Here is a 21,056-nt window from a genome sequence, read left to right as displayed (position 1 = left end):
GGGACTCTCTCCATTTTATATTTATCCTCAATGTTAAAAAAGAAAGAAAAAAAAAAGAAAAAGAGGACAAAAAAAGACATTGCGCTCTCCAGATAAAATAAGCCCACAGAAGAGCCAAGTTCATGGGCTTTGGCAAGCTCTGGGTTGGAAGTCAGAATAGGCAGCCTCTCTGATCTCGCTGGAAGACCAGCCAGAGCTCCAGGAATACCCGTGTCTCAGTTTCCCCATCTGTCAAATGAGCCGATTGGGCCAGATGTTCCAGCTGTCCTATCCCGGGTGTCCTTCTGAACCCTGCTTTTTCTCTCACCTCTGAACAGGTCATGTTCATTTGCAGTTTGAAGCCAGCAAGGAGAAAGGTATTTCGCCGGAATTTCCATTTCTTTGAAGGGCTAATTACAAAAGACAGGGGGGAAACGGCACACCATGCTCGCTTTCACATCTCATTACATTTACTCAGCTTTATTACTAATTCTTTGTTCATATAATTTCCACCCCGGGATCTGCATTTTTGTCTAGTTACCCCAAGTCAGGAAACCCGCCTGAACGCAGGCGGCCCCGATCACCTCCTCCGGTGTTCGTGGATTTTCAAGCGATAAGATCAGCTTCCTGAGCAAAGTGCTTCTCCGAAGAGCATGCTGTCCAAGGACGAAGCTGCAACCAGCGGCAATCCGAAGGGCAGCTGGGGGACGTGCTCCCACGGTCACAGAGACCCCCTGCTTCCATCCGGGACCCACAGACGCCGGCAGGAGGCCTGTCCTCTAGAAGGGCCTATACGAAGAGCGGGAGGAGACACACATTGCTGCCAGAATCATCCCACATCTGCTCTGGGCTGGCAGCTGACGTTTTCTCGTGGAAATGTCCAGCCTCCCCCGCAGATCTTCACCCGGGAAGCCGCACACGGGGACACGCCAGCCCCGGCCACCTGCACTCGGTAGCAAGCGAAACCAAGCCTGGGGTTCCGGAAACGCATCTCCAGTTACTTTGCACGAATTCAGGAAACAGGTCCCCAAAGAAGCAAGAGACGGAAAGTACAGGAAATGTGCACACATTCACCATGAAATACCAACCCAAAGGACAAACTCGGTAATCCCACCAATGATGTTCCGAACCCGTGATGGCTAGCAGCCGACAAATACCCGCAGACCTCAATCCATTTTTATTGTATTCAGGCTGCAGGGTTGTATTTCCTGCCTCCCCTTAGCACCACACATACAGTGTACTTGAAAACAAAAATCTATAATATTGATCCCGCAATGTCACCACAATTATTCTTTTGAAACAGCCATTGAAAACAAATTACATCTGCACTGCCTTTTCATCCGCCCGCTGCAAGTGAGCAATGCTCACGGTGGCCTCCAGCACTGGGGCGTTAGCACTGTGTCACTGCCGACAGGACAGCCTAGGGAAAAGCGGTGGGGGAGGGGGCGGCCAGGACGAAAACCAGATCAAAGGGCCACTTTCGGAGGGCACAGGGCCTGCCCGGCCCAGCATCTAGGAGGCGTCCGGACCCGGTGCGGCTGCAAACGCGGTGAATCTGAAAAATCCTGGGTCTGCTTGTCGGGGCCCGGGACTCCTCCCGGCTCAGTAAACCAAACGCCGTCGTCGGACTGATTAAATTGACAGAGGTTTAACCAAGGCCTCATTTTCGGATACTCAGTTTAAAATCTAATGACAACAAGCATTATTTTGAAGCAACGTGGTCTCCACCCGATGGCACATAATTCTGTTGACAAATGGAAGCATCCTTCCTGGAACAGCGGCCTTTAAAGCAGGAGAGAGGCCCACGCCCCCCCCCCCGTCCTTACACCCCCAAATCCCAACAGACACCGGGATGATCCACCCAAAAGGTGGAAGGGGGTGTCCTCCTTCCCAGCAAACTGCACTCCAGGAGTCTCGAGAGACCCACAGCGTCCCCCGCCTTCGAGCCATATTGCTAAGGCCCGCTGCAGACATGGTGTCCTGGCCTCAAACGAGATCATGACCCCCTCCGAAACCTACCAGCCAGGTGCCCTGGGTACGTCTGCCGTTGGGGGCCTGCCTGTTTGTTTTCAATTGTCATACTTGGAAAAATTCTCCCCGCGCAGTAATTAAATTCCATGCCACCGAGCGGTGGGCAAAGGGAAATTCTTTTGTTAAGGTTTGACCACACAAGTCACAGTGGTGGCTCTTGCAGGCGGGAAGTGATAACTTTGGAGCATTAAAAAAACCAATAGCCTTGTTGACACGGACATGGGAACCTAACCCCTGAAGCCTCCTGGTATGACGCATTGATTTTCCTGTCCGTGTACAGTTCTAAAGCCATCCATTCTGCATGGTCAGGACTCAAAGGGCCAGAGAGAGGAAAAAAATCTGTTCTCTCTGCTGTACCTCCAGGCAAAGTTGAGAAATAAATTCTACGTTTTGAGAGATGATTTGTTCAAGCCATGTTTAAGAGAATATGATTGCATTAAAAAGGGAAAAAATATTTTGTTGCCGTGACCCTCACAACCTGTAGCCACTGACCCTCGTGCAAAATCTTGACATCACAGACCCGGCCGAGAAGGGTACAGAGAGCGAGGGGGGTGTGGAGGGCCTCGGAAATTGGGGAGCCTATTTATTATCGTCCAAATAATATCGCCGAGCTGTCGGAAAACCGCTCACATAATTCTGTTCTGTCCACCTGTCGTTCTTCGGGTCCTTCTGCCACTATTATTTTGCAAGATCTGCCATTCTTCCCCGTTGGAGGGCCCCTCGTGATATTGCTATGCTCCTGCTTGCTTTCTGATCCTCCTTCTTCCGCAGATGGAACAGGCCAGGCTGACCCACTCTTCAGGGTCTGCCTGAGAGCGGTCCCCAGCCACACACCTCGCCCCGTCCCCGTGTGCGGTGGGGCTGCTGGCAGCCGGGCAGCAAAGAGCGCCCCCACCGGCCTCCCGTCTCCTCCTCCCGTGCACCCCGGGGCCCTCATTCAAAAATGCCTCCGTGTCACCAAAACGCCTCCCCGTTCTTGCCCGTGACAGGGGGTGGTATACTCTGGGTGATGGAGAGAGAGGCCAGGCTCCGGGGAGATTTGCTGAGACACTGCAGGGGACTCCGTGTGCAGCCGGTCTCACACGTTCAGTACTTTTTTGAGTGTTTAGCTATTTCAGTTCCAAATAAAGCAAGCCTCAGTGCCGGTCAGGAGGCAGAGCTCACAGAAGTGGAAGACGAGTGTTCGAGCTGCAAATTTGCAGTGCTATTCTGCAAAGCATTACATACATCATTTCCTGGTGCAGAGGAATATTGAGCTATTTCAGTGAAGCCAAAAAGGAAAGACCGAAATCGTGTAATTTCCCTGACCTAGACAGAACTACGGACTGAATACAGAAATAGAAAATGCTAAAGTGAATGTTCTTACAAGGTTTGTCTATATAAACATAGACTCCACATATCCCAAGTGTAGGCAATGTGAACTCAATCTCAGCATGCACGCACACCACTGAAAGTCATAAACCCAGTCACACAAAACATCCCTACCGGATGATTCCGTCTTGCCAGACCTATAGAAGTATTCTTAAATTAGGTTGGTGTGAATGTGTGCGTATATTTATTATTAAAATACTTACTGTTCTGCCTTTTGAAGTAGATGGACAAATGATTTAGGAGTGGGAATAGACTAGAAACAAAATTAATGCAAATAATGTGTTGATTTTTTTTTAGCTTGATTAGCCAAGCCAATGGAAAATTCTAGAAAACGTATACAATTATTTTAACTGTCACAGGCTGGCAATTGTAATTGACATGATTTGTACGAGATGCAGTGTAATAACTGAATATATTAAAAAAAAATCTCATGCCTTGATTACCAGGAGAACATTACTAGTGCCACAATATTATTAACAACACAATTATCGTGGCATCCCTAGGATACGCTCTTAGCACTTCAATGCATTAGTGAACCTTTGCTAACGAAGAAAAAATTAAAGTACAGCAAATTTCAAAGCACCAGTTGTACCCAATATCATTAAAAATTTATAAAACTTCCCCTGAACATGACAAGTGTTTGGTTTAAATGAAGATCAGCCACAAGGAGAAAGCAGAAACCTTGTTACCCTTTGTCTCCTTCCCTACCCTATCTCTCTGCCTCTCTCTTTCTCACAGACCTCCCCCAACCGGCACCACCTCAATCCAGCTGAAATATGTAACCATTACAGAGTGACAGCTTGACACACAATGACCCGTCAGAACATTCATCTCTCAATGTTTTATTTTAGTGAGGGGCCAAACTGCAGAAAAAATAAGCAAGTTGTTTCAAGGCTTGGAAGGAGATCAAACATTTCTGGCATCCCCACTTACCAGACCTTTGATTTACAATGGGCTTGTCAGAGCCCGATTAGACAGTGTGTGGTTAAAAACCTACAGAGGCTCCTCTGTGCCCCAGCCCAGCGCCATGTCCCCCACAGAGAGCATCCCTTTGTTCCCGGAACCAGCCAGCCAGGCTTAGGCACAGAACTTTGCACCCTTGCAAGAGGGCCGGGCAGCACGCGTGAAAGCCAGTCTCGCTGCAATTAAATCCCTTTCCCCAAGGGGAAGAGGAAGAGAGAGAGCAAAGAGGGGAATGGAGAGAGAGGGTGCCGCCAGAACTCCTTCTGCCATTTTCTCTCTACCTCTCCCTTCCAAGTCAAAAGTCATCATCTTCCTCCAGGAGGAAACATACCCAGAGATTGCTACCACCAGTGAGCTTTCTCAACCTTATTCAAATGGAAACACTCAGCTTAAAAGAAAGAAGAAAAAAAAAAAATGAGTTGGACCAAAAGTGCAGGTGTTTAAAATATGTTCGCGGTATTACGATTTTTGCTAGTAATTACAACTACGAAAATGGCTGGAAATATATTGTTTCAATTTGTATGGAGAACAATTGCAGAGAGAGAGAGAGAGAGAGAGAGAGAAGCATGATCTGTGCCTGGCATTGGAACGTGTAATTCCTTAACCCTATATGGCAGCACAGGGCTCGCTGGAGCAAATTATGAATACATGTGTTTGGAGAGCTTGAGTAGTAAATTTGGGTTTTGTGCATCCGTAACAATGCAATCTGACATGTGTGATTTATGGAATATTAAGTTAATACAGTATTATGAAATTAGCTTAATGTACTAAAGCTGTAATTTTAAAGTGAAAAACAATGCAGCCAGACGTAAACAATATCAACATTAGCATTTTGTGAAAGCTGAAACCAATTCACTCAAAACGTGTCTGGAGAGTCATAGATTCACCTCGCCTAGACAGGCCCAAGTCTCAGGAAAGTTTCAGACCCCAGGACAACGTCCCGAGCTCCGTGGGCCAAGCCGCTCAGTCTCAACCCAAAGCGGGGTGTGCCGGCCACAGGGGCCAAACCAGGGAGCCCGCACCACCACACCTCTGGGAAAATAGCCAGAAATTACCCCGAGCTCTTCAGAACAGAGGCAGGGCAAAGTCAAGGGCCTCCCTCTGCAACGCCCTGGAAACAAACTCAGGAGAGAGAGGGCTGGGGTGTGAGACACCATCCCAGAAACCCGGGGGTCCAGAACCTGGAGTGAACGAGTGTGTGAGGCCAAGGAAATCTTATGGACTAAAAGGGGCAGATCTAGAAGCTCACTTCTTCAGCTCCTTGGAGGAGCAGCCTACTTGTGACATGAAGGGGAGTCCAAAACCTTGGGGTTACATCAGCATAAGCCATCCCCAAGCCAGCCCAGGACTCACGGGACGTGGAGGCTGAGCGAGTGCTGGAGGTGTCCTTCCCTAACTGTGGGCTGGGTGGACCGACTAGGGCCTGATGAGCGTCCCCACTGGTTCCTGAACCTCCCCCGTTTACCTTCTCACTCTCCCGGGGCTAGGGACCAACTGAGATTTAGCAGGAATGGAGACTGGGGAACCGTGGCTCCTCACCAGACAGATGTCTGAAGGGCCAGGTTTCGAGATGGTGGGGAGAAAGAAACCCCTTAGAGAAGTTTACCATGGCTTTCTTAGCTTTCCATTGAGATTGCCGGAAACGTCATGAACATAAGTGAATGGAAATGTCTGGAGCCCAGACGGGGCCCTTTGGGGCATTTTGCTTCCTTGGTCCAAGTGTCCCGCCCCTTGGTGAGCGTCAGGGTGGTAACCCAAACATAGATGTCCTCAAGCCTCATGGAACTAGAATTAAGGCACTGGATCTGGGTTCACCGGGGCTTAAAAGGCATGCTTGTCCCAGTTTACTTAGAGTTCCAAGATTTGGGATTAAAGATAAGCCTGAACATCCTCCAGGGGTGGAGAACCACACATGTTGGTTCCGCCATTTTGATGCATACCAAACCTATCTGGTAAAGGACCAGATGCCAGGGACCACGCCCAGTCCGCAGACAATAGGAGCCAACTCTGATTAAATGCCCCATGAACTTTCTTGAAAGAGATCAGTCACCGAACCCCACTTTGGAGAGACCCGGTGTATACACATGTTTAACCATCGACACGAGGGTAAACATACATACACTGGGTTCCTTAACGGCATTTTCCTTCTAAAATTCCCTACATGTGGCTTAACGTGGTAATCGGGATTATTTCATTTATCAACACGTCACAGTGTCTTCCCATACCCGTAGTAAAAATAAAAGCATTCTACTTAAAAGAAAAGTATATGTCCAAGTTAGAGAATAAACAGTTGCCAGAGTTCACACTGGGGCAGATCAACTCTCAAGTCTCGCAGAGAGGTTTTGTGCCTCCTCTGTCTTGCAAAGGCGTCTGGCTGTTTCCTCTTGGTTTGTTGGCTTTTATTTTTAAGATGCCCTACATTTGTTACGGGAGCCAGCGAGGCAAGAACTGAAAGCCAATACTAATGTTTTAATTCCATCAAGTACGTTTCAATTCCCATTTTGCATTTTGCATTAGGAACCTAGACTCAGACAATCCTTCACAGCACCGTGGCTTGCGGTCGGGCACAGGGGCTTCACCTAACCTGACAAATGCTTATGCTTCACAGCACGAGGACAAACGGGGCTCGGAGTCAGGAACCCGCTCGCTGCTCTCTCTCCCTGCAAAGGGCAAACATATTGTCTGGTTACAATGTGTTTATAGAGAGAGGCCACCACACGTCTTACTCCTAATGTGAGTGCCTTTGGAGGCACCTTTTTGTGTTTCTCCTCCGAAATTCTTAATCTCCGGAATCATATAACCCTCCCCAAGAAAGCGAGGGGCTCTATCCCAACCTCAGAGCCAAGCAACCCAGCCCTTCTTCCCGACTCCCCATCTCCATAAGCACACTCACTCGGCTCCAGCGAGGGACCGTCTCTCTCCCCTCAGAGGACGGGAATGACAAGGCAGGCAGCTTGCTCGATTCTGAAAGATGAACATGTTTCAAATGAAACAATTAAAATTAGTATACATCTGCTCCCGCCTCAAATTTTGTTGTTTTTTGGTCACCGCTTTAAAGCGGGCAATGCCCGTTTTCGTCACCTCTGATTATTTCTGCATCACATGTCGATATATTTTAACTGGAAGAAAGAGAAGAGTAGCGGCAAACCCTGGCACAAAGGGTCAGACTTAAAGGTTTGCTAAATTCAAAGTCACACAACTTAAAAAAAAAAAGAAAGAAAGAAAAGAAAATCACACAAATAAACAATGAAAACTGCACACAGCGTACAAAAGTATGCACGCAATTGTGTGTGTGTGTGTGTGTGTGTGTGTGTGTGTAAAACAAATAGGCTTCCTGAACGCTTCCTATTCTAATAACACTTTAAAAAAAAAAAAATGAGACTAGGAGCGCCTGGGTGGCTCAGTTGGTTGAGTGTCTGACTTCGGCTCATGTCATGATCTCGCGGTCCGTGAGTTCGAGCCCTGCGTCGGGCTCTGAGCTGACAGCTCGGAGCCTGGAGCCTGCTTCGGGTTCTGTGTCTCCCTCTCTCTCTCTGCCCCTCCCCAGCTCATGCTCTCTCTCTCTCTCTCTCTCTCTCTCTGTCTCTCTCTCTTTCTCAAAGACAAATAAATAAACTTAAAATAAATAAATAAAATCAGAATATATGCCTTGAGGTCTAAAAAGCAGTCTCTCAGTGAACTTTTTCAAAACCAGTCCTCACCTTCCAACTTCCGTCACACAGCATCCTTGCTAATCTCACCGGAGGTTAATAATTCAGCCCCAGAGCTGCCAGCCATATAGGAGAAAATTCTTTCTTACAATCTGTCCCTCAATCACAAGCAACGGGACTATATGGGTTGACCTGTTCTATGATAGTGGTGGCTCGGAGGGGAGACGCAACGGGAAGAAAAATTGTCTAAACAGGCTAACCGTCCCCAGACCCGGGCTGTGGGCTCTTTGCAGCCAGAAGGTGCGTGGACCCCATTCTCGCCCCCACTTAGCAAATTATGTATAAACAAATTAACTTCCTGGGCTGGTTCCCTCTGAATTACTCCCTGGTCTCGGCGTGGTTTTCCATCAGGACAAACCTTTTCCTTTCCCTTATGCACCAGCAAACATACTGATACAATTTAAAGGTCATGTTCTTTTCAAACTGACAGAGCCCTCCAAAGTTTTGACGAGAGGCCCTCCAAGCCTCACACCCCTACAGGCGGAAAGGAATTAAGTAAAGCATCACTTGGTGGAAGCTCAATCATGTGAACTGATTAGAAAATGCATCCGGGGAGGGGGCCTCCGCAAGGTGACGGCAGCTCATCTCGAAAGGAGATGTCGCACGGCGAGGCAGAGAGACCCCGACACCGGGCTGGGGGAGCCACGTGAGGGTCAATGAAGATATAATGACCTCCCTGCAAAAAGCCTCTTCTTTCCCAAATCCCCAATGAAAACACCATCTCATCGGCCTCACCTTTTTATTCGGTCAAACTTCACCCCAAACCCGAGACTGAATTAACGGTGTCGTGTCTTAACCTCCAAAGGACATTTGCTTGATAACGGGGGAATCGCCAGGAGTATGGATTCTGCATACATGTGCATTGTGTGGAGACATTGATATGTTTATTTGCAGTTGTGTTTGTGTTATCAGGGGACAGGCAGTTTGTGATTTTTTTTTTTCTTTTTTATCTGTCCCTGGAACAAAAAAAAAAAAAAAAAAAAAAACTGGCACTGTGTCGTTGATGTTATCAGCAGACGCTGTGCCCTGGGAATCTAACCAATGGTGTTGCGCTCTCTTCTGGTATTACTATTTTTGTTACTGTTATTATTATTTGACATTTTTGCTTTGATGACTTTGTTCTTCAACGGAAACCTGCCAAGGATCACTGAGACATAACTGTGCTTGATGGTCAAAGAGGTTCCTAACGCTCTCTGTCCTAACCTGTGTGGCACGGTGACATCATCCTCCTATCATGGAGACTGGGGACCTTGAGCGAGCCCTGGGATTTCTGGCACACCCCCTAACCCAAGGTGGCCTCCCCTCCAAGGTCTCTCCCTCTGGATTCTTCTGAGGGTCTCTGTGTAACTCCAGGCTTTATCTTTAGGGGGAAAGACCAGCCCACCTCCAAACACCCACCGAGAACTGAAATAATTTATCCCAGAGGAAAAAGAAAATGGTTTTGTTGTGATTGCACACACATCCTCAAAGTCAGCCCCGAGCTTGTTAGATTTTTACTGGAATGACTTTCCTTTTGAAGTTTCCCTCCTGGTTTAATTGATACACATAAATGCACAGCCTTGGCTGCCCCTGTCATGGAAGGCTGGGGCTGGAATCCTGGAATCCAGTCATCAAATAGGTTTTCCTTGTCACTGTTCCCTTGACTTCATACCGCTTGTCTTTCCAAAATGAAGCACCCCCTTCCCTCTCTCCGCCACAGACACGAGCTGCCCCAACCCTCGCCCACTTCCTCCAGCTGCCCATGCCTCCCTTACCAGACCTGCCCTCCTGGTCTCCTTCCTACTGATGCCCCTCAGCCGTCACAGCCTGCGACATGTGTGCTGTGGGTCCAGAGCCACCCTGCAGGACACAGGGAAGACTTCCCAGAGCAGGTGGTGGTTGAATTCAATCTCGGATGAAGGCATGCATTATTAGCAGCACAGTCACTGTGGACCGCTTGTTCAGAAAACGTAAGAAAAAAAGCACTGAGGTTCTCATGAAAACTATACTCCATGTTCTTACAATCTGGCCATCCGAACATTGCCTATCATACCTTCACTCGGTCTTATTTGGGGGCGGGGGAATGGGGCGGAGAGGGTAGCCAATTAAAGTGAACCAAATAATCAATCAGCATCCATTAATCAACCTTTATAACCAAGCACTCGCAGCTATTGGCTGGAGATGCAAACAGAAAATATCTTCCCCCTCCCTAGGAGTTCCAGTGAGAGCAAGACACATTTACTGCCCGGCCTTTCTGGAAGTCCTGCGGGTTAACAGAAACTGATACTAAGCACCCGAGGGTCAGAGCAAAGGCAGCAAAGATTGGGGCCCCCATATCTTCATTTGGTCTCATTCCTAAATGCCCATGTCCCGTTGCCACACTAGTAACCCACGCAGAAAAGGATCATGAAATACGCTGGGAACGACGCAGTCGGGCCTCAGACCCGAGGACTCTTGTCCTCGTGAGAAGGGCTTCAGCTCAAAGAGGATCAAGGTGTTTCGTACCCGTGGGCTCTTCTGCGTCCTTGCTAAATCTGTCTTCCTCCATTTCTGGAGGGAACTTCAAAATCTGCATGGCTCCTCACATTTGCCAGGAAGGGAAGGAATCCAAGACCTTGAAATAGCGGAGGCTCTCTCCCTCATTTAAAACTTTCGTTCCTGGAAGAAGTTTAAGGATGTTGTATAAATGTTTTAAATACGTGATGCAGAGGCATAGCCTGCTCCCTTCTCCTCTGGGGAGTCCGTCCTGTTCTCTGCAGACATCAGGCCTGTGGGTCAAGCAGGGCCAGTCATGACACCCTTGCTCCTGTGCCCAGGACAGGGCTGTCTGTCAACTGGAATGGGGGGAGGGGTGGACACAGGTCAGCTTGCCCCAGAGATTGGTGGGGGGACACAGGTCAGCTTGCCCCAGAGATTGGGGGGGGGTGGACACAGGTCAGCTTGCCCCAGAGATTGGTGGGGGGACACAGGTCAGCTTGCCCCAGAGATTGGGGGGCGGTGGACACAGGTCAGCTTGCCCCAGAGATTGGGGGGGGGACACAGGTCAGCTTGCCCAGAGAATGGGGGGGGGGACACAGGTCAGCTTGCCCCAGAGATTGGTGGGGGGACACAGGTCAGCTTGCCCCAGAGATTGGGGGGGGGGGACACAGGTCAGCTTGCCCCAGAGATTGGGGGGGGGGGGGACACAGGTCAGCTTGCCCAGAGAATGGGGGGGGGGACACAGGTCAGCTTGCCCCAGAGATTGGTGGGGGGACACAGGTCAGCTTGCCCCAGAGAATAGGGAGGGACACAGGTCAGCTTGCCCCAGAGAAAGGGGGGGGACACAGGTCAGCTTGCCCTGGAGAATGGGGGCGACAAAGATCAGGTTGCCCCAGAGGGACCTTATAGACAACAAACTCAGGCTACAGGGGTTTTATATTTTCAACCTTGTACTATTCTTTTACTTACTGTCAACAACCACGTTTGAGAATACTTCTCTTTTTTTTTTAATTGTTTTTAATGTTTATTTATTTTTGAGAGCAAGACAGACTGTGAGCGGGGGGGGGGGGGGGGGGGGGCGGGGAGGGCAAAGAGAGGGGGAGACACAGAATCCGAAGCAGGCTCCAGGCTCTGAGCAGTCAGCACACAGCCCGACGACTTGAACTCATAAACGGTGAGATCATGACCTGAGCTGAAGTCTGACACAACCAACTGAGCCACCCAGGTGCCCTGAGAATACTTTTCATGGAACTTCTGTTTGGCTGTTTTCTGGCACCGGGCTTCGGGTGAGCCCGGATGAAGCGTTTGAGGGAAAATGTTCTCCGCTGTGTCCGTGTGAAACAAGGACACTGACACCAGACCTTCTTGGTTCAGCCGGTTCGTCTGGCCAACGATGGCAGCCCCCACTCCTCCATGCCTCACGGCACCAGGGCTGTTTCAGCCAAGAAGAAAGACCTCACGGGGTCGCCCTGGCCTTGAAGTGGCTTCACTGAGCAGGCCCCACCGATGCGTCCGTACCTTGCAAGGCTGCTGGCCCGGGTCTGACCCTCGGCGCGGCAAAGTGCTGCGTGCTATTTATCTCACCCCCAGAGTCTGAGCACAAGGCCCCACGGTACGTGTCTGGGGTCGGCCGGGATGGCCCATCAGAAACCCATGGTTCTGGTGGTTCGGGTTAGACCCTGCCTGTTCCCTCAAGGATAGAGCATCACTGAACTGGATGATATTTTCGTCTCCTGTGCCAAAGCAATAAAAGCCACTGGCCTGGGCTGTGTATCCTGCCTGTGCCGCTAACAAGACACATTCCTTTCTGTTCGTGGCAAGTAGTGTAAGTTTCTGTCTTATGTCACAGTCTCTGACAAGTGTTCCAGCACAAAAACAGTATCTTGGCACCAGGAAAATGACCATCGCTTTAAAAGATGAAACTCTCAAGGACACCAAAAGGGTAAGAGCCTCGGGAGAAACCAGCCCCTCCCATGCCCGAAGACCACCCTACAAATCACGTCGGAATTGCTCCGCTCTCATCAAACTCCCTGGGGTTCACACCAACCACTCGGCCCAGGGATGGTGTTTGGCAATTCCACACACGCTGAGGCCACAGCAAACTGATTGGAAAGCCAGACCGGGGACAACCTCTTTCCTTCTTCCACTTTTTATGCTTCGTTTAATTCTGTTTTACTTCTGGATCTTCAAGAAGAATGAATTCTCCAGGCCCCCGGGTGGCTTTGTCGGTTAAGCGTCCGACTCCTGGTTTCATGACTCAGGTCGTGATTTCACAGTTCATGAGTTTGAGCCCCGACCTGGGCTCTGTGCCCACAGCACAGAGCCCGCTTAGGATTCTCTCTCTCCTCCTCTCTCTGCCGCTCCCCTGCTCATGCTCGCGCTCTCTCTCTCTCTCTCTCTCTCTCTCAAAATAAATAAACTTAAAAAAATAAAGAATGAATTCTCGGTGCAGGGTATCACTTCTCAGTTTGGAGCACAGAAGCCTTATGCCTCTGAAGTACCTTTCAGAGACAGCATTTCTGATGGGGGAAAAAATACAATGGCTTTGAACTTCATCACATGGCCAACTTCCTTTTAAAAACACAACACAGGCTTGTTTAATAAACATGGCATCTATGAGCATAATATCTCAGAGAGGCTACCGACCGGCTGGCTCAGTCAGTAGAGTGTGCCACTCTTGACCTTGGGGTTGTGAGTTCGAGCCCCACGTTGTAGAGACATTACCTAAAAATAAAATCTCTACAAAAAGTATCTTGAAGAGGCACAGTAAGAAAAAGTCACACTAACTGAAAACTAGGGCTTATTTGTGTGTCGGAGCCCTGCATGTTTACAGGGTGCTGGTGACCACCAGTCTAGAATCCACAATTATTTTACCATCGGAACCCAAGGAGAAGCCAAAGCTGAGCCTAGAAGGTTTTGTCCAGGCAACACCAACAACTCCAGCACTGGACCCTGCAGCCCCCTGAGTGTGGGCGGCTGAACGTGAGACCCTCACACCTCACCATCACGCCCCTCAGTCTCCCTGATGGAGCTCAGCCTCTGAGCCTAGAAGGTGAACGCAAGTTTGAAAGTCAAAGTCTCTTTTGCAGAAGAACCGGCACTCTGAGCTAAAGTTCCGATTTAGTGCGCTGAGTCGTAGTGACATGGTGTGTTGACAGGATGAGTGGTCGTGAGTATCCCTGCTTTCAAAATTACCCACAACCCTTAGAGTTCAGATCAGAACATGGTTTGCTCTGTCTGGGCAGGAGCCAAGTTAGATCAAGTTCAAGGGTCCTCTGAGGAGACTCAGGGCGGGCAGGTAGCCTTGTTTGAGAGGCCATGCCGGATCACCCAGCCACACCCACTGAGCAGGAGCCCCGGTGCCCACCCAGCACACCATCCTTCTTTCCCTGTGACACCTACTCGGGGCACACGGCCTACTCCACCAGCCACGCCCAGAGCACGCCTGCCCCCCAGGTCTCTCGTACCCAGAGCCAGACAGAGCAGGGCACACAAGGCTGTCACAAGTGCATTCCACGACCTGAAGTCCCAGATCCCCAGGGAAATGTGTTCCTGCCTTCCCTCTCTTGTTCCAGGACCCTCGCCAGTTACACACTCCCACCTGGGACAGCTTGAGCCCCAGGCCGGGGTGTAATGGAGCCCTCGCCACTCTGCTCCCGCAGGGAGTCTCCCACCACCAGCAGAGCCAACTTCCGGCCTGGCACAGGCTCCAAGCCTTTTATAAACTGAAAATGAATGAGGCTCCCTTAAATAAGGGAAATGGGTGAGGGGATTCCAACTGCCCCTTCCCTGAAGAGCTTGAGCCGGGGAGGGGGGGGGGTTCACTATGACAGTCCGGGCATTCAGCAGGCTTCCCTCAAGAGGGAGGGGGAGAGAAACCTGCCCGAACAACCATCCCCAGGAATCCTGGAAAAGGGAGAAAGGAGGATGTGCTTGGGCAAAGAACATTCCCGAAGGGTGGCAGACATGAAGACAGGGAAGGGGGCAGAGCAAGGAGACAGGTGTATGTATGTCTGTGTCTTTCAACCAGGCAGTTCAATCTCAGGTTATTTTATTTGACAAATAAAACCAAACTGCATATTTATGGACTAATGATGTGAGATATGGCTCTTTTATTCATAGCCACTGCTGTTTAAAGACCAACTGTAAATATTCCTAAGACTTTTTGCAACTTGGTGTGGCACAGGTAGGCGGCCCTGAGCACAGCCTTGAGGCTCTGTTGATGATGGCACTGCCTCAAGGTCAAGGTCACAGTTTTATCACCTTTAGCAAAGTTGACTGCTGAGAGAGAACATCTCCTCTCAAAAAAAGTCACTCACTGCCAGGTTCGGTGCTGGGCTTGGGGTTTCAGAGCCTGCTGGAGCATGCTGGTCCCGGGTCCTGATGCTCGGCCATCACAAGGAGTCGGCGGCTGGGGCAGAGGGAGGCTGTGGCAAGATCATTCCACGCCAGAGCCGAAACATCTCCCCGCTCCCCACCCCTTGCCATCACGCATGAGGGAAGTTTGTTAGCTCTCGGCCCAAAATGAGTTAAGGATATATGGTTGCAATCATCATGCCTTCTCTGCCATCTGACTGAACCACATCTGACTCCAAAAAGTAGGAGGAAGGCAAAGAGGCCGGGTCACCCAAGGAGAAGAAGACAGTCCTCTCTGTCTCTCCAGGGGCAGAGTGAGGATCCCCACTGGTCCGTGTATCCCACCCAGAGCACATATTGCTGGTGGGTGGGAGCGGGCCGAGGAGAAGGGGGACCCCGGAACTGAGCAGAGACAGTGCGGGTACCGGGGAGACACCTGCCAGCAGACCTCAGGGGGCCGAGTGTGCTCTCTCCCGGGTCCCACCAGGTCTGGACGGTCGGAGCAGACCACGGGCTCAGGTGGCTGAGCCTGTCCACAGCGAGGGCATTAGAGGTGGGGAGGGCGGCACACAAGGGAAGCCCCAGCCGGACCCCGTCTCAGGAGGGCCCCCTGAGTAAATGGAGTCACTATCACAGAAACACCACCTGCCGCGGGCCCCCGGGGGACATCTCCCAGCTTAGAGATGACCCAGAGCAGCCGTCACTCAAACAGAACCGCCACCTTGCAGAAAGCCCACCACAGGCCAAGGGCCTGCTCAGGGTGCCCGGATCCCGGGGTCGGCGCGGACACAGGGTTCCACGCAGCACTTATCTGAAGTTGTCCCCAGCAGCAACTCCTGCTCACGGACGAGTGAATTCCTGATTGCCCGTGGTGAGAAAGACACACCTTCCCGTTGGCTGTTTAGTGACAGCTCTGGATCCCGTGCGGGATGGGGCACATCTCGGAAAAGTTCGATTCCAGTGGGTGGAGAAGAGGAGACTTTCCCGGGGAGGGAGAAGCGCAAGAAAGTCACAGGCGTGAGAGGCTAACAATGCCACCTGACCGTTGTTCCAGGTACAGGGCCTTGCGCCACCCGGTTAGGCCTGCCTATCTGACTCCTCTCCAACCACCGCAGATGCGTTCTCTCAGCTTCCATCACACCAGCTGCTCTGACCCCAGGGCCTTTGCCTGCGACTTGCCCCCGCGTCAGGAATGCTCTTTTGTTAGGCCTTCCCTTGGCTGGCTTTCAGATCCCGGAAGCCTAAATAAAGCCGCCCGTCATATCCACCTGTGGTATTTTCTTTTTAGAGAGCACTTCCCGCTCTCTGAAATCGGCTTGTTTGTTTGTCTATTGGTTCCTCTCCTGCTCCCCCAAAGTCTACAACCTCCACGAACGCAGGCATCTTGTGTGTTTTGTCCACCATCTTCAGAGACGAGGACAATGTCAGCTAATGGTAAACCCTTCACAGCTAAGGAATATTTGGTGGGTGAGGGGAAGGCACAGTCTGGCCTCTCTGGGGTCTGGGCGCCCATCAGCGGAAACTATGGCTGTCCATCCTTCTTTGGAGTTGCGGAAACAGCATGGGAAACATAGCTCGGGTGGCTGGGAGCCAGCCAGGGCAGAGCCAATGGGTTCTGTGCAGAAAACACTAGTCATTTTCCGCTAGGGATGGTCCGGGCTTGCTTGCACAGAGGGTCCCTGAGACGCTGGAGCAGGGCCACTGGTGGTCACAGCGGAGAGGATGGTTGCACTCACTCCATTACAAGTGCTACAGAAGGTTCTGCCCAGGCATTGCTCCGGGGGTCTTTCAGCCGGGCCTCCAGGCACCAGATCCTTCGGGAAATCAGCCTGTGTCTTGGCTTCCCAGGGAAGGCTGCCACACACGGCTCAGCCGGGGCCAAGGCACGCTGCCCGCCACTGTGTCAACCCCACGGCACGCGGGAAGTGCTCGCTGTCAGCGTGGCAGGGCTCGGGCTCACAGCCTCACAGAACTGGCATACACCCCGAATCCGTGCGAGGGCCAAGGGACCGATTCCCAGTGCCCATGAGAGCTTCCTGCAAGACTCTGGAACACGGGGGCCCGTTCAGAGGAGAAAGGTATTCCGGATGCAGAGAAAGACCCCACAAGAGCGACCACAGCTCTGCGTGTAAGCCGCCAAGGGCCCAGGGGGCCAGAGGAGGAGTGGCCTTGTGCATTCGCAGGGGGTCCCCGATGAAGGAGTCCACGACTCACAGGGACACCTGTTGGGTGAGGTGTCCGCCATGCCTCTCGGCCGCTGAGGAAGTGTTAAACCCAGATCTCTGGACCCAGGTTGAACCACTTACTAGGTTCAAATGATAGGACGTCTCAGTGAGCCGGTGTCCTAACCTAAAATACTGAGGCAGTCACTACCTATGCCCGTGGATTGTTGAGAAAAGTGGACAAGGTCACCTACCTCAGGAGCTCGGCGATGCCTGGCCCTCAGTTTGAGTTCCGGGCTATTAGTGTTGCTTCTCCCCGGCATCTCGTGGGCCTGTCCTTCAGGGCCCGGCCAGCAGAAACCCCATGAGTCCCTAGATCTTTAGATCCTTCGCTCTAAAGCAGAAACCCCATGAGTCCCTAGATCTTTAGATCCTTCGCTCTAAAGCAGAAACCCCATGAGTCCTTAGATCTGAAGGGGGAGCCTGGCTGGACACACTGTGCCCTGGCTGAAGTTTCGGGACCCCCTGAGTCATCCACTCTGCCCCTGTCCTGCCCCCGTCCCCTCTCACAACCTCCACGCCATGATCCTCCTCTGCGTTACCACCCAGATAGGATTCTTGGCCCATTTCTTCTTCATTCCAGACAGTGGATGTCGGAGCCTCAAATAGCTTGCATCATGAGAAGCTGATATTCGAGGCCACATCAGAACATCAGAGATTTGGGCCACATAAGGACACAGAAAATACCCACTCACCAGGCTCTGCACAGCTGCTCCTCTCCCAAAAGGAGATTGGAAAGGGACGTCATCTATAGAAAGAACATTCCAGAATCACAATTATGTAAGGCTCCTTTGACCAAAGGGAGTCGGGTGCCGTAGGATGAGAGGGCCCTCCCTTCGTCTGTGCAGGAGAGAGACCAGGTGAGGCTCCCGGCCTCCCCTGCCAGGGAGGCACCGGCTCGGGAAGTTGGGGGTTTCCCTGAGGAAGCAGAAGATGAAGCGTTTGTGTTTTGTTTGAATTGATAATGATGTCAGTTTCTGTTATGGGCTCGTTACAACAAACCTGGGACGTATTAGCGGCTCTTTAATTGAATTTGGAAATAAGAAGGAGAGTTTTGAACTGTCTTGTAAATAGTGGATGCATGGGCCTCCGTGGTGACTGCCTACAGCATGAGGCAGAGGGAGGTGGGGACGTGGCGTCCCTCTCACCCGCCACTGGGCCCCCGAAGTGCACTAGGAGGTCCTGCTGGGCTCGTCGGGTTAAAGAGGAAGATCAGACCAGGAGCGATTCCCAGAGAGGAGAAGCAGACCCGACGAGATGCAACCTTTTATTTTTCATCCCAAACCAACAGCACAAGAACTGTTGACCGCCCAGCCCAAGCAGAGTCTCCTCCTGGGAACCCCACAGGGCCCCTAGCAGCCCTCGCCCCGTGACAGCCTGCCCCCCGGTCAGCCTTGCCCTCCGGGAGGTGAGTTCATCAGCCCAGGACCCCCCTGCCACATCCTCCCGGAGCCCTCGCTGTCCAGCCCAGGCCCTGACACAGGAAATCTAGAAAGTCCTTCCTTTTTGCCTCACCCTCTCCTTCTCCTCTCCACTCGCGTCCTCTACCCCACATTCTCATATCAACCCCTATGCAGCCCCTTCCAGAAAACCCTTGTGAATGATCCAGGATGTGTGTTTCTTTATTTACTCATACCTGCAAAACCACATACAAATACACCGTGTGCACACATACTATGGGTTGGGGAGTGGGAGAGGAGTGACCAAATTTAGCAAATAAAAATACAGGACATACAGTTACATTGGAAGTTCAGACAACCAAATCACTTTTTAAGCTATTTTTAGATATTTACCGTTTGAAATTCAAATTCAAATTTACTGAGCATCCTGTTGTTTTTGTTTTTAATTTTTTAACGTTTATTTATTCTTGAGAGAGAGAGAGAGCGTGAGCAGAGGAGGGGCTGAGAGAGAGGGAGACAGAATCCGAAGCAGGCTCCAGGCTCCATGCTGTCAGCACAGAGCCTGATGTGGGGCTCGAACTCACAGACCATGAGACCATGACTTGAGCCGAAGTCGGAAGCTCAACTGACTGACCCCCCCAGGCGCCCCCTGAGCATCCTGTGTTTTATCTAGCAGCTCTGGGCAGAGGGTGGTTTTATTCTTTTGTAAAATCTGACGACAGCGCTCACACACTTCTCTCTCAGGGCTCTGTGCATTTATCTCCAGGCCAACAGGTACAGCTCTAGCACATTCTTTTTAATGGACGCATAATATTCCGTGGTGGGGGGTGTTCCTCGATCCCCAGGCGACTGATCACCTCTACTTTCAGTTCACTGTCACGGTTGTTGCTTTAGTAAATCCCCACCCTTGGCCAAAGGGAGACAAGACAACATGATTGGCTCTGTCGTGCCTCCTTAAATTAGCTGTCACGGCAAAGTCAGATCACAAGTCCTGAGCAGGAGAACGCATGGCTCAGAGCGGCCAGCCCCCGTGAGACCCTGCGGCTACACGGGAGCCCTGGGTGGGGAGGAGGGACAGCAAGGAACCCTCAGATGCCCCTTCCCAGCCGGGAGCATAACAATGGGGACGCTGAAATGCCTCGGGGCTCAAAGCCTGAAATGTGCTCAAAGGGAGAACCGCAGACCCACCCGTCTGCCAGAACCCACGCCGGCATAATTATTTTGCACGCACACCCCCGCCTCCCATCAGTCATATCTTTAACTTCATCCTTGCTGCTGAAAACACAAAAATAAAAAATACGTAGCAGCTCGGCTGACATTACAGCAACAGCATAAGCCTCATTTTACCAACCATTTAACTCCCTCTAAGGACCCCGCTCAGACACACGGGCACGTTGATGGGAGCTGTACAAAGGTCAGTGATTTGGAGGCTCTTTCCGACAATTTGCCAGGATTTTGGCATTTGTAAGCATCCATAGGACAGCTCTCTAGCAAGCTGACCTTGACAGCGAATGGGATAAATAAACCTTCAATTTACCCCCTCCAGCTCTCTGCGAGCCGGCCGGTCCCCACGGAGCCTTCACCTGTCCATATCGTTCAACTGCCTGCAACTTCCGACTGACGAACATCCACAGCTCCGCGGCCCAGTGACAAACACCATCTAACAGATAAGGCTTCTGGAAAGTCAAAGCCAATACTGCTTCCATTGAAAATTTAATGCCAGCTCCGTCTTTGCCCATCACTCTTCCGACTGTTGCGCGTGTCCCAGGAGGCCCTTGAAGGTACAGCACTGCTCCATAACAGGTAATGACGTGGCATTTAATGATACTGTCCAAAGTGATCCCGGTCTTTGGGAAGTAATGTGCTCTCATGTACCAGATAAGCACCGCCGAACGCACCGAGCCGCCGTATCTTTCACGGCCCTGTCACCAGATACAATGTGACACATCCCCGGCCATCCTACCTGCCGCTCCTCCGACCCCGCCAGCAGACAAAACGCACACTTTCAGAGCAGAGCTCCAAAGCGTTAAGGGAATTCAGGCAAAAGGTAGGCTGGGAACGTGCCCGTAACGAAGAACCCACAGCTTCTTTAATACTTGAGCACTCTCGGAGTCGCTCCTAAAATCTGTGAATTATACCTCATTGAAAAATGTCCTTAATCGACTCTGACATGTTTTATTGGAGGCAGAAAAAATGTTTCAGTATGATAGATAAGGTTAAAAATGTTACTACTCTGATCATTTACTCGAGTGCCTGGCAAAAAAAAAAAAAAAAAAAAAAAACTCTGAAGCCAAAAACCATTTACATCATTCATCAGATGCAACACACACACACACACACACACACACCCTTATCTGACAGCCCATTTTAGCTGATGGGACAAAGTACGCATTTTCAACTTTTTGACAAAGTTATGTTGTTCACGTAGATAAGGAGAAGAACAACTGTCCCATTTCTACGGCACGCCAGAAGGCCTGGAAATGGGGCTTCAACTGTAACGTATCTGCAAGCCACGCAGAGCACAGCACACAGAGCAAACAGCACCTTCAGGCTGCAGACCAGATCGC

The 21,056-nt window shown here is 50.9% G+C and overlaps 1 long non-coding RNA gene across 2 annotated transcripts in view; it reads right to left on the bottom strand.

The window, feature by feature from the left end:
* Nucleotides 1–443: 443 nt before the first annotated feature.
* LOC123579067 overlaps nucleotides 444–21,056 on the bottom strand; it is an 85,721-nt gene continuing 65,108 nt past the window's right edge. Inside the window, exons 3-5 of one of the 2 annotated variants that reach the window (XR_006702609.1) lie at nucleotides 17,785–17,837; nucleotides 7,238–7,308; nucleotides 444–7,004 (exon numbers count right to left, since the gene is read on the bottom strand). This is a non-coding gene — a long non-coding RNA (uncharacterized LOC123579067). The remainder of the gene's footprint in view (nucleotides 7,005–7,237; nucleotides 7,309–17,784; nucleotides 17,838–21,056) is intronic. The other variant, XR_006702608.1, reaches the window with a different exon arrangement.

The sequence above is a fragment of the Leopardus geoffroyi genome, chromosome E2, assembly GCF_018350155.1.
Source record: "Leopardus geoffroyi isolate Oge1 chromosome E2, O.geoffroyi_Oge1_pat1.0, whole genome shotgun sequence".
Taxonomy (NCBI): domain Eukaryota; kingdom Metazoa; phylum Chordata; class Mammalia; order Carnivora; family Felidae; genus Leopardus; species Leopardus geoffroyi.
Note: the sequence above shows the minus strand (reverse complement) of the source record. Positions and strands in the feature narration are given on the sequence as shown.